Source organism: Giraffa tippelskirchi, chromosome 1, assembly GCF_054371585.1.
Source record: "Giraffa tippelskirchi isolate mGirTip1 chromosome 1, T2T-mGirTip1v1.2.pri, whole genome shotgun sequence".
Taxonomy (NCBI): domain Eukaryota; kingdom Metazoa; phylum Chordata; class Mammalia; order Artiodactyla; family Giraffidae; genus Giraffa; species Giraffa tippelskirchi.
Genome location: NC_137275.1, coordinates 213,838,504 through 213,851,740, shown reverse-complemented (window position 1 = coordinate 213,851,740; position 13,237 = coordinate 213,838,504). Strand labels below are relative to the sequence as shown.

General features: G+C 40.4%; 1 protein-coding gene across 10 annotated transcripts in view; it reads right to left on the bottom strand.

The window, feature by feature from the left end:
- The window catches only part of PALM2AKAP2 (PALM2 and AKAP2 fusion), a 473,479-nt gene that overhangs the window by 414,138 nt on the left and 46,104 nt on the right, over positions 1-13,237 (bottom strand). For 2 of the 10 annotated variants that reach the window (XM_081526416.1, XM_081526568.1), the window contains exon 2: positions 5,899-5,987. The exons of the other annotated variants lie outside the window; for them this stretch is intronic. The gene's annotated coding sequence lies outside the window, so the exon portion shown is untranslated. The remainder of the gene's footprint in view (positions 1-5,898; positions 5,988-13,237) is intronic. 10 annotated transcript variants of the gene reach the window in all.

The window sequence follows — 13,237 nt, the reverse complement described above, 5'->3', positions numbered from 1 at the left end:
TGGAGACTCCATGGCCAGAAAGAAGCACAGTCACACTATGCCACTGGTCAAGAGGAGACACCACAGCCCCACCACCGGATTAAGTAAAGTGGCCTGCCCTGTTGACTCCAGGCTGCTGGATGCTGAGTTCCAGCACAAGGATCCCTGCCAGAGCTGCGTCTGGACCCTGGATAGATCTGCTGCTGCCACAGCTAGATTGGATTCCATATGGCACCTGAGCTTTGAGTTGCTGGTTTCAGATTCCCAGTCTGGGGCCAGGGCAGTTGATTGAGCCAAGGTCACATGCCTGTGCTCTAGCTGCAAGGGAGGCTAGGACAGCAAGAATCTGGCCTCTGTAGAGGGAAACAGACTTATGAGCTTAGGAGTTCCCTTAACCAAAGGGAAGTACACCTGCCTCCTAGGCAAGAAGGCTAATGTGTTAGAGGTACTAGGCTTTCTGGGAGATAAGTGGAGCTACAGAATTAAAGACATGGGGGTTGGGGGGGGTGGCCTATGAGGCACTGTCCACTGTCACTTAGAAAACAGAATATGTCAGAGAACTAGGAGGGAGGGGTGATTTGGCAAAAAAGAGAGTTTTAAGAGAGACAGTCAAGAGTTTTAGAGTAACTGCCATAATGAGTGAGATTTTGTGAAATGTAATTTTTCCTTTGGCTAGTTTTTCATGTCACTTCAGAAAAAATTGACATTACTCTTTGAGACTTTTTTGGAGTTGTGTGTATGTGTTGCCTAATTGAGATTATTGTACACATATAGTTCTATACATTTGTGCTTCTTAATTTACTCTTTACTACAATATATGCCTTTAAATAGACATACCTCTATGCCATCCTTTTTAGTGCCTGTATAGTATTCCACTGCACAAAGGTACCATACTTTAATCAACCTCCTACCGATGGTCAGTTCAATTTTTCAATTTTTTTCCTCTATATTGTGTGTGCTACAATGAGCATCCCATACATTGGGTACTTGTTCAGTCATACTTTCAGGTAAAATTCCAAAAAACAGAATTGCTAATTGGTGGTTAAGCAGGCCTAACATGTTGATTTTGCAAATCATTCTCAAAGGTAGTAATAATTTATTTTTCCATCCAGGGCTTAGACAAGGATGAGATACATAAGGCACTTTGCCTTGCACAAAAAATTTAAAGAGGCATTAAAAAAAACTCAGTAATCAAGACAAATAATATTTTAATGTGATATTTTAAAAATAAAAATTAATGCAAATATTGATAAATCCATGATGAACAAAAATCAAAATTTTAAATAAAGGCAGAATCAATATTACTGATACTTAAGAATAAATATGATCAAGGAGGTGAAAGACTTTTATGCTGAGAACTGTAAAACATTCATACAGGAAATTGAAGATGATTCACTGAAGATGATTCAAAAAAATGGAAAGATATTCTATGCTCTTGGAAGAATTAATATCATTAATATGTCTCTATTGCCTAAAGCAATCTATAGATTTAATGCAACCCTTATCAAATTACTTATGACATTTTTCAAAGAACTAGAACAAATAATCCTAAAACTTATATGGAACCACAAAAGGCCCAGAACTGCCAATGCAATCCTGAGGAAAAAGAACAAAACTGGAGGCACAACTCTCCCAGACTTCAGACAGTTTAATAAAGCTATGGTAATCAAAACAGCATGATACTTGTATAAAAACAAGACGTGGATTAATAGGATATAACAGGGAGCCCAGAAATAAACCCACACACCTATAGTCAATCAACATTCAACAAAAGAGGCAAGAATATACAATGGCAAAAAGACAGTCTCTTCAATATGTGGTGCTCAGAAAACTGGACAGCTACATATAAAAAAGTGAAATCAGTATATTCTCTGACACCATATGCAAAAATAAACTAAAAATGGATTAAAGACCTAAATGTAAGACCAGATACTATAAAATTCCTAGAGGAAAATATAGACAGAACACTCTTTGACATAAACCACAGCAATATTTTTTTGCATTCATCTCCTAGAATAGTGGAAATAAAAGCAAAAATAAACAAATGGGGCCTAATTAAATTTAAAAGCTTTTGCTGTGCAAAAGAAACCATAAACAAAATGAAAAGACAACCTACAGATTGGGAGAAAATATTTGCAAACAATGCAACCGACAAGAGCTTAATTTCCAAAATACACAAACAACTCGTGCAACTCAATATTTTTAAAAAAGCAATTCAAATCAAAAAATGGATAGATGACCTAAATAGACATTTTTCTAATGGAAACATACAGATGACCAGCAGGCACATGAAAAGATGCTCAGTATTGCTAGTTATTAGAGAAATGCACATCAAAACCACAAAGAAGTATCACCTCCCAATGGTCAGAAGGGCCATCATTAAAAAGTACAAATAATAAATACTGGAAAGGGTGTGGAGAAAAGGGAACCCTGTTACATTGTAGCTGGAATTGTAAATTGATACATCCACTATGGAGAACAGTATGGAGGTTCTTTAAAAAACTAAAAATAGAGTTTCTATGTGATCCAGCAATCCCCCTCCTGGGCATATTTTCAGAGAAAACTCTAATTTGAAAAGACACATGTGTCCCAATGTTCATAACAGCACTATTCACAATAGCCAAGACATGGAAACAACCTAAGCATCCATGGACAAACAAATGGATAAATAATGAATGGACTATTACTCACTCATAAAAAATGAAATAATGCCATTTGCAGCAAGACAGGAGGACCTAGAGATTATCACACTAAGTGAAGTAAATCCAACATAGAAAGACAAATATTACATGATATCACTTATACATGGAATCTAAAAATAGTGATACAAATGAACTTATTTATAAAACAGAAACAGACTCAGACACAAAATATAAATTTATAGTTACCAAAGAGGAAGCAGGTGGCAGAGGGTGGGGGGATAAATTAGGAGTCTGGGATTAACAGGCATACACTACTTTATATAAAATAGATAAACAACAAGGACCTACTCTATAGCACAAAGAACTACACTCAATATCTTATTAATATAATAACCTATAATGGAAAAGAACCTGAAAAAGTATATAACTGAATTACTTTGCTGTGCACCAGAAGCTAATACAATATTGTAAATCAACTATACTTCAATAAAACAAAACCAAAAAACCACTGAGAGATATCCCTACACATACACCATAAGAGTTCAAACAAACAAACACAAAAAACTCCTGACAATACAAAGTCTTGGTGAAGATGTGAAGATGTGGAGAAACTGGAATTCTCATACACTGCTGTTTGAGCATAAACTGTTCATGCCACTTTGAAAACTCCCTGGCAGTATCTCCAAAGGATGGACATACACATACTCTATGGCCCAACAATTCCACTCTTAGAATTATACCCAACACAGATATGTACGTGTATTTAGACAAGAATGTTTAGAGCAGTGTTCTTTGTAAAATCATCAAGTTGGAAACAACCCAATGTTCACCAGCAGGGGAATGTAAAATTAAAATAGGTTATATTTTTCTAGTGGAATACTATACAGAAATAAATTCAACTATAGTCGCACAAAATAAAATAAAATGAAGGCTTTGAGTCATAAAGCCTGGATATCACTCACTGGCTGGCAGGTAGTATCACCTATATGTGCTTTGTCATATGTAAAATGGGAATACCAATAGAGTTTACTTACACAGAGTTTTGAGAATCGAATGAGTAATACAAAATGCATAGAACAGTGCCAAGCACATAGTAAGTACTCAATAAATATTGGCTATCATCATATGCTTAAGTATATACACACACATGATTTTGTTTCTGGATATCCTATTTTGTTCCATTTTTCTGTGTGTTCTTGCTCCTGTACCATACTGTTTTAATTATCATAGATATATATAGTGACTTTTGATCTGGTTAAGCAAGCTCCCTTCTCATTTTTTTTTTTGGTTTTTTCAAGTTTTTCTTGGCTGTCCTCTTTCATTTATACATACAAGTGAATTTTAAAAGCTATTTGTCAAGTACCACAAAAACCTACTGGGATTTTAACTGAAGAAACTGTGTTAAATGTATATATTATTTTAGGGAAGCATGACATCTTTACAATATTGGGTTGTCCTGTCCAGAACGTGGTGTTTCTCTTTATTTAATCAAGCCTTTTTTTACCCTTCTACCAAACTTTATCGTTTTCTTAATGTACATCTTGCACATTCTTGTTTTACTCGGTATTTTACATTTTTACTGTTATTTATTTTATTACTGGCAAGTACATGTATGTATAAATGGGCAATGTTTGCATGTTTATTTTGTATCCAGCCTTCATTTTGAGCCCTTTTATTCATCTTTCAGTAACTGTCTGTGTGCTTATCCAAAATGAATTTCTAATCACAATACTTATCAGCCTAAAATTCTTAAATAACCCTTCAGGACAAAGTCCAAATTTCTGGACCTGAAATATGTTTATTCCTTTTTCATATATAACAAAAACATGCTGTGAACCTCCTTTGTGCCAGCACTATGGCACACCAGGGGTATATCAATAAATACACAAAACTCCCTGCCATTAAGAAGCTTACATTCAAGAGGAATTGGTACTTTGTTTTGGCTCTTGCCTATGGATCCATCCTCATCTCCTTTGCTTCTTTATAAGTGCTGTGTACCTTAGCTGAACTGAATTAATTGTAATTCTTCTGAAACATTTTCCCATTTGGATATTTCTTTCCCTTGTTCTTTTTCCACTTGTCATCATGAAAAACTCCTTTCATATCCTCATGACTTATATCAAGTTCAGTCTCCTCTTACAGCTTCTCCTGATGCCCCATGCAGAGTTAGGTGGTCTCTCTTTCATGTCTCATTCATCTCAGTGATGGCATCCTCATTTAAATATAATTGTTACTTTATTGGCCCATGAGTTCCAAGAGGGCAGGAATAGAGTCTTGATCATGGTTTTGCCACCTGGTGACATGGTATCAAGGTGGTGTTCAATAAATACTTATTGAAAGCAATAGACACATTGAGTTGACTGGGGGCCATAGCACCGTCATATGTGTCAAGGCAAGTGGCCACACAAGCACTGCTGTGGGCAGTCACAATAGGACTACAGGAATTCAAGAGAGGATATCACCAAGGATGAGTGTGTAGACATGGTTGCCTGGGGGGAGGTAGAACTTTGGGTGAATATTGAAGGGGCTTGAGACTTCTGTCAATTCTTTCCACCCCACCCCATCTCCTCCTCTCCATTAAAGCGTCTATGATCAAGGATAATACCCACCACCCACACTTCAGAAAGGAAGTACAATGGATAGGTCCAGTCTGAGGTTACTGACTAGGTCATGCAATGAAGCCCTAGTACAAGGGGCATCTTCAAACCTACATGGAAGAACCACAGTCCTGCTTTTACCGGGATGAACACTAGGGTTTGGGTCAAGGTCCTACTGGTAATAAAGGGTCTACCACCCCAGCCTCACTTCAGAGAGGCACTCTAGCATAATGATCAAATGCCTGGCCTCAGGATCCAGACTGTCTGGCTCCAAATCCTGGTTTTGCCACTTATAAACTATGTGAGACCTTGGACATTAAGTCAAGTTGAAAGTCAGTGGTTCAAAAAAGGGGAATCTTTTATGGAGATCAAAAAGTCATTCCAAGAAGATCACTGTATTAGTAACGGCTTGCAAGGCACTTGGTAGAGTATGCTCAGTGTTTATGGGCATGGGAGTCAGACTGTGGTGGTGCTAAGTTGCTGCAGTCATGTCTGACTCTGTGCAACCCTATGGGCCGTAGCTCGCCTCTGTCCACGGGATTCTATAGGCAAGAATACTGGAGTGTGTTGCCATGCCTTCCTCAGGGGATCTTCCCAACCCACTCATTGAACCACTGTCTCTTACGTCTCCTGCACTGACAGGCAGGTTCTTTACCACTAGCACCATCTGGGAAGCCTACCTGGGTTCAAATTCCAGCTTCTCCACTTTATAGCATGTGTCATTGGGCAAGTGATTGACCTCTGTGGGTCTCAGGTTCAGTTGCTGTATCTGTAAAATAGGGACACTAATAGCACCTACCACACAGAGTTACTGTGAGGATTAAATGAGTTAGTGCATGTGGAGTGCTTGGACCAGCGCCTGGCACAGAGTGAAAACCTAAATGTTTGCTAGCTATCATTTCATTATTATTATTCCAACATCATATTGTATGACTGCTGTTCTGGTGAACTAAGAGAGCATGCAAATATTGTGCCATTGAAGGGGCAAAGTCCCACTTTGTTGTTGTTGTTCAGTTGCTCAGTCATGTCTGATTCTTTGCGACCCCACGGACTGCAGCATGCCAGGCTTCCCTGTCCTTCACCATCTTCCAGAGCATGTTTAAACTCATGTCCATCGAGTCGGTGATCCCATCCAACCATCTCATCCTCTGTTGTCCTCTTCTCCTCCGCCGTCAATTGTTCCCAGCATCAGGGTCTTTTCTAATGAGTCGGTTCTTCGCATCAGGTGGCCAAAGGATTGGAGTTTCAGCTTCAGCACCAGTACTTCCAATGAATATTCAGGATTGATTTCCTTTAGGATTGACTGGTTTGATCTTCTTACTGTCCAAGGGACTCTCAAGAGTCTTAGAGTCTTCTCCAACACCACAGTTCAAAAGCATCAATTCTTTGGTGCTCAGCTTTCTTTATGGTCCAACTTTGCTGGCAAAGTAATGTCTCTGCTTTTTAATACTCTGTCTAGGTTTGTCATAGCTTTTTTTCCAAGGAGCAAGTGTCTTTTATTTCATGGCTGCAATTACCATCTGCAGTGATTTGGGGGCCCAAGAAAATAAAGTCTGTCACCGTTTCCATTGTTTCCCCATCTATTTGCCATGAGGTGATGGGACTGGATGCCATGATCTTAGTTTTTTGAATGTTGAGTTTTAAGCCAGCTTTCTCACTCTCCTCTCTCACCTTCATCAAGAGATTCTTTAGTTCCTCTTTGCTTTCTGCCATAAGGGTGGTATCATCTGCATATCTGAGGTTATTGATATTTCTCTGTTTTAAAAAACAGAGACATAACCTTGCTGACAAATGTCCGTCTAGTCAAAGCTATGGTTTTTCCAGTAGTAATGTATGGATGTGAGAGTTGGACCATAAAGAAAGCTGAGCACCGAAGAATTGATGCTTCGAACTCTGGTGTTGGAGAAGACTCTTGAGAGTCCCTTGGACTGCAAGGAGATCCAACCAGTGAATCCTAAAGGAAAGCAGTCCTGAATATTCAATGGAAGGACTGATGCTGAAGCTGAAGTTCCAATAGTTTGACCACCTGATACAAAGAATTGACTCATTAGAAAAGACCCCAATGCTGGGAAAGATTGAAGGCAGGAGGAAAAGGGAATGACAGAGGATGAGATGCTTGGATGGCATCACCGACTTGATGGACATGAGTTTGAGCAAGCTCCGGGAGTTGGTGATGGACAGAGGAACCTGGCGTGCTGCGGTCCATTGGATCACGAAGAGTCAGACACGACTGAATGACTGAACTGACTGACTACATACATACATGAATACATACCCATTTTCACAAATGTTAACTTTTTCCATTTGACATTAGAGTTTAGAGATCATTGCCATCAGTATATAAAGTATCTCCTGTTTCATACCTGCACAGTAATCTACTGTATGAATGAATAATAATTTATTAGTCCCGAACTAATGGGTGTAATTATTTCCTGTCTCTTGCTATTATATATAATGCTATGATAATTTTTGCAAAGAGGTGTTTTTGCATGAGTATGACTATATTTGCAAGATAAGTTCCTAAAAGTATTCATCACTGGGTCAAACAGTTGACTAATGTATTGGATTCTAATTTGTAATAGGGATTTGTTGAAAGTTACTGGATGAAGGATGCATGTGCAAACAGTTTTTAAAGAAACTGATTTCATATATAACTAATTAGCTATGACAGATGATGGAAGAGGAAAGAGTCAAGGGTTGCTTCAAGTTCATTAATAAAAAGGATAGGACAGCCAACACTTTGGTCAACTTGAAGTATTGACTATTAAGACTATCTCCTTCCCAACTCCAATACCATTCAGGCTTTCAACTAGGTCTCTACCAGACAATGGAGAAAAGGCAGAAGAAAAAAAGTTTCCTGGATGGGTTATTAAAGAACCAGAGAGATTAGAGACACCGGTGGATAGTGTCATTAATAGAAATAGCACATTTTAGAGATGGAGTTGGCTTATTAGCTAAAGGGGACCCAAAACATACTAGCCTAGAAGTGGAAAAGATCTTGCATTCCATTGCATGCATGCTTAGTCGTGTCTGACTTTTTGTGACCCCACGGACTGTAGCCTGCCTGGCTCCTCTGTCCATGTAATTTTCCAGACAAGAATACTAAAATGGGTTGCCATTTCCTACTTCAGGGGATCTTCCCAACCCAGGGATCAAACCTGCATCTCCTCTATCTCCTGAATTGGCAGGCAGATTCTTTACCACTGTGCCATCTGGGAAGCCTGATCTCCTAATTATCTGAGAAAATTTTAACCGAAAGAAAAAAAACTGGAGGCAATGATAAGGTGGAAAGAGAAAAAGTAGACTTGCTTTCATTTTGTCTGGAGTTGGAAGACCTGGAGTTGGAATATTCTGACATTGAATTAAAATGAAAGAGTTTCCAACAGACAGTGATCCCTGCCAGCTTTGTCCTCAGAACCTGCCAGCTCAGATTTGAACCATCACCTCCACTGCTCCCCTGTCATCCAGCAATGACGGTGTGAAGGCTGATCAAGGTCTTGCTGATGCCTCTGCAGTATGAGCTCAGACTGCAGATGCCCAGCTCCTTACTAATGTAAGACAGATGCCAAACCAGCTCAGCTTACTGATGAGCCGGGAACTCCTTTATAGGAAGCATACTTTGGCTAGAATCCGGTAATTCAACCATCCAGTTAACCTTTTAAGTGAATAAAAGACAAATACAACAATGGGGCCAAAGCAATATGTTGGTGGTGATGACAGGCAATCCTTTGAGGATAAAGAATGCTGGCCCAGTAAAAAATACAGACTGGTCGACATTCTGCTCTACCTTGTGGAGCAGGCTTTATTTAGTGGGGTGTGTATGTGTGTGTGTGTATGCGTGATGTGGTGTGTCACACATAACTCCACTCAGGAAGAGACTTGACTTGTTTTGTTCACTGTTGTATCCTCAATGGTTAGAATAATTCCGAGCACATACTAGGTGCTCAGTAAACATTCACTGGAAGGATGAATGCATTTACTGTGAATGAATGAATGAACAAATTCACCCTTTGTGTGTGCCCTTGCTTCTATCTATGTATGTCATTACAAAACACAAATCATATCTACACTTGGATATAAATTTGTCTCATTTTTTTCACTTACGAAAAGACATTAAATCACATTGTAAAACACCCCCAAATGAGCCCGATATATTTTGTTAGCTCCTTCTCTTTGTCAACCCCTGAGTTACTGTTGCCCTGAGCCCATGCTTGGCTTATTCTCTCAGAGAAATCTTGTCCATTGCTTCAAAGCTCATCTGTACAAACTAATGACCTCCAACACTCTAACCTCAACTTCCTTCCAGACCTGGGTATCCATCTAGCATCTCAGTGTGTGTGTGTGCAGTCGCGTTGGCAGGTGCATTCTTAACCACTGGGCCACCTCGGAAGCCTCTCAATATCTCAACTCAAATGTCTCACATGCCTCAGAACTGGTGTGTCACCAACTGAATTGATTGTCTCATCCCCTTCAATTATGCTCCCCCTCCTTCATTCTGGATTTTTTTTTTTAATAAGAAGAAAAAAGATTAAAAGGAGTATTCTTTTTAGTAGCTATCATGTTTGTCGTGTAAACCATCACTCTCCATTCTACAGTACGTTTTGCTTTCTAGTCCAGAACATCCTGAATGACTGCATTACAGGTTGATGTCCAAGCGATTAACCTTCTTGGCCCTCGGCACATCTGGGAAGAACCTTGGGCAGCTGAGCAGTCAGGGCAGGTGACAGAGGCTTCAGCATCCTCCTCTGTTTACCTCCGTTTTTTGTGTGCGCCTCCTCCCTGGAGGATTCAGATGCACTGATCTTGCCTTCAGTCCTCAAAATCTCCACTCATCCTCACCTGTGTATTTCATCAGCACCACAGCTAACATTCATATTGCTGCCCTTATCTACAGCAAGAACCTAAATGCCAAGTGAATCATCAGATGTGCTGTGTGTGTGCTAAATCACTTTAGTCATGTCCAACTCTGTGACCCCGTGGTCTGTAGCCTGCCAGGCTCCTCTGTCCATGGATTTTCCAGGCAAAAGTACTGGAGTGAGTTGCCATTTCCTCCTCGAGGGTATCTTCTTGACCCAAGGATCAAACCTGTGTTTCTTACATCTCCTGCATTGGCAGGCAGGTTTTTTACCACTAGCACTACCTGGGAACCCTGAATCATCAGATTCTACTACTTAAATGCCTTAGTGTTTAGGGAATTTGATGAGTGTATGTGTGTGTCTGTGTGTGTCTGTGTGTGTCTGTGTGTGTGTGTGTGTGTGTGTGTGTGTGTGTGTTTGTGTAAAAAAGAGAATCAGGGGAAAACCTTCACTCTCTCTCTGTCTTACTCTATTTAGGATGCTATAACAAAAATGCCATAGACTGGGTAAGTTTATAAACAGCAGAATTTCATCTCTCAGTTCTAGAATCTGGGAAGTCCTAGATCGAAGCTTTGGCAGATTCAGTGTCTGGTAAAATACTGCTTCCTCATAGATAGCTGCCTTCTCACTATAACCTCACATGGCAGAGGAGCAAGGGAGCTTTCTCTGGGGACTTTTATAATCCCATTCAGCTGGCTCTGCCTTCATGACCTAATCACCTTCCAAAGTCCTACCACCTCCTATTACCATCACTATGGGGTTAGATTTAAATCTATGAATTTTGTGGGGACACAAACATTCAGGCCATAGTGCTCTCTCTCTCTTATTTATAGGTGAAGACATCAGACCTGAGGGTAAGTGACTAGTCTTAGATGATCCAAATCAGCCTTAAAAGCTGGAAGTAGATGCCCAGTCCTGTCTTCTCATGCTCTTAGGACTACACCCTTGCTGACCCTCCAGAGTCTTCTTTGAAACTGAAGTTTTCTGCAAACCCCCAATGATGGTCTATTTAACCTAAATACTTAAACTAAACACGCTCTGCCCTTTTCATGCCAACTAACAGAGCTTTATTGTCTTTGTTCCTTGATATCTAATTTCCAGACTGAATCAGTGATAAATTAAGTCATTTTCAAATGGCTTATTTTTATGAGATGATGAAATTTCAGACTTCAGCCTTGAATTTGGAAAATGAATGTTTTTATTTTATCCCCAGTAGTATATTTTTCCTTGCCAAAACAATGCATGTCTGCCTCTGTTTCAATGTTAGCTGTGTGAAAAATCATTGAGAGAGTTTATTTTACATGGAAGAATGTAAATAGAGATGTGGTCAATACAAAAAGCAAGTGAGAGAAAAACGCCATTTAAACAGGGACCACACATTGATACCAAGGACTAGGGTGCTAAAGTTCAGGTCTAAAGGGCAAGGGAAAATGAAGATCTGAGGGGAGCATCTCTCTATTGCCTAAGAGCTGGGTACTTAGAAGTACATTTATAAGTTACTCTAAGAAGCATTTAGGGACACTTTCCTGAGATAATATAAATCAATTTAATAGAAAGCAACACAAGTAAGGAATATCTTATAGAAGTTGGTAATCACATTGCAAGGGCTTTCCAGGTGGCTCAGTGATAAAGAACTCACCTGCCAATGCAGAAGACACGGGTTCGATCCCTGGGTCAGGAAGATCCCCTGGAGGAGGAAATGGCAACCCACTCCAGTATTCTTGCCTGGGAAATCTCATGGACAGTGTAGCCTGGTGGGCTATGGTCCATGGGGTTACAAAGAGTTGGACACGACTGAGTGAGCACACAATTACATTGCAAACATTTTGGGGGGAAAATATAACTTAAATACAAAAATTTAAGCTAAGAACGTCTAGCAAAGACTCATCTTCAGAATGTTCAATCAAAGTGTACAAATCAGTGCAACAAAAGGTGAAAAATGTTCCTGTGTTTGTGTGGTCTCTTTCTCTCTTTCCCTATCTCTCCTTTTATCTCCTTTCCTTTCTCTCTTTTAATCTCTCTTTCATTTTCCCAAAACTCTCTTCTTTGTTAGCTGTGAGGTACCAAATGTACTTGGATATATTCCTATGACTTTGTACAAGGCATTAAATGCAATTAATCAATTGAGACCTTGGACCGAAAGGAAACATGGGCCTTTCTGCTGAGAACTTAGGATGCTCCACCTACGAGTTCTCCTCAGTGAAAGCCTTTTTAGGACAGGTTCCTGCTGAGCCCAGCTAGAGATCACACACAGCCTACAAAGCCTATTCCCACCTTTTGAGAATTGTTCCTGTGTTTCAAAGGAAGAAGACCTTTATGGCTTCTAGCACTATCTTTACACGATGACTCACCTGCCTTTCTGGCCTGTACTTTCCTGTTTCAGCCAGCCCTGCATCTCCAGCTGTTTCTGCTGCTTTCTTTAAATGCTATCTGGTACACAGCCTGTTCACTGTCCCGCACCCCTCTCTGTCACAAGCAAAGGCAATCCTGTGGCTCTTCCCCGAGGATCGCCTGAGCTGTTCAGATCATGGCTCTTGCATCGTTTTCCTGGACTGGGTACCTCCTGACCCTGGCCAGCAGGACCACAGACAGGACAGGAACTGCCTCAGGTCACTCCTGAGATAGACCCAGAATCACACAGGCGGCCCTGGCAGGACCCTTCAGTGTTGGGAGAAGCCCAAAAGACTCACGACGTCTTCATTAACACCTCTTCTCTAGTCACCAGCCTCTTTCTCCATTGCCCTCCATACTTTCCATGTCCCCACTGGGACATGAGTCCTGACTCTTATCCAAACTCTTGCCAATCTCTCTCTTAAGGAACCAGGACTGTCTCTCATGACTGGCCTGCCATAATGGATCACATTGAATTTTGCTGCTGGCTCAAACCAAGGGCAAGTTGGCCATGTCACTTTGAGGACTGGATATGAGACAACTAGACATCCCACCAGGAGCCATTCCTCAGTCAAGCCAGTTCTGCCATATTGATTCCCGTAACCTCAGCCTTCCTTCCCAGGCCTAGGATACGAGCACCACCAGGGGCTGAACCTGTCCACATCAGCCAACTGATTTTCTAGATGTATATATGTGGGGCCATCGGTCTCATTCTCCACCTTCCACAGACCATTGTTTACGCCCACCTTCCCAACTTGTTTCTGTTTTTCAA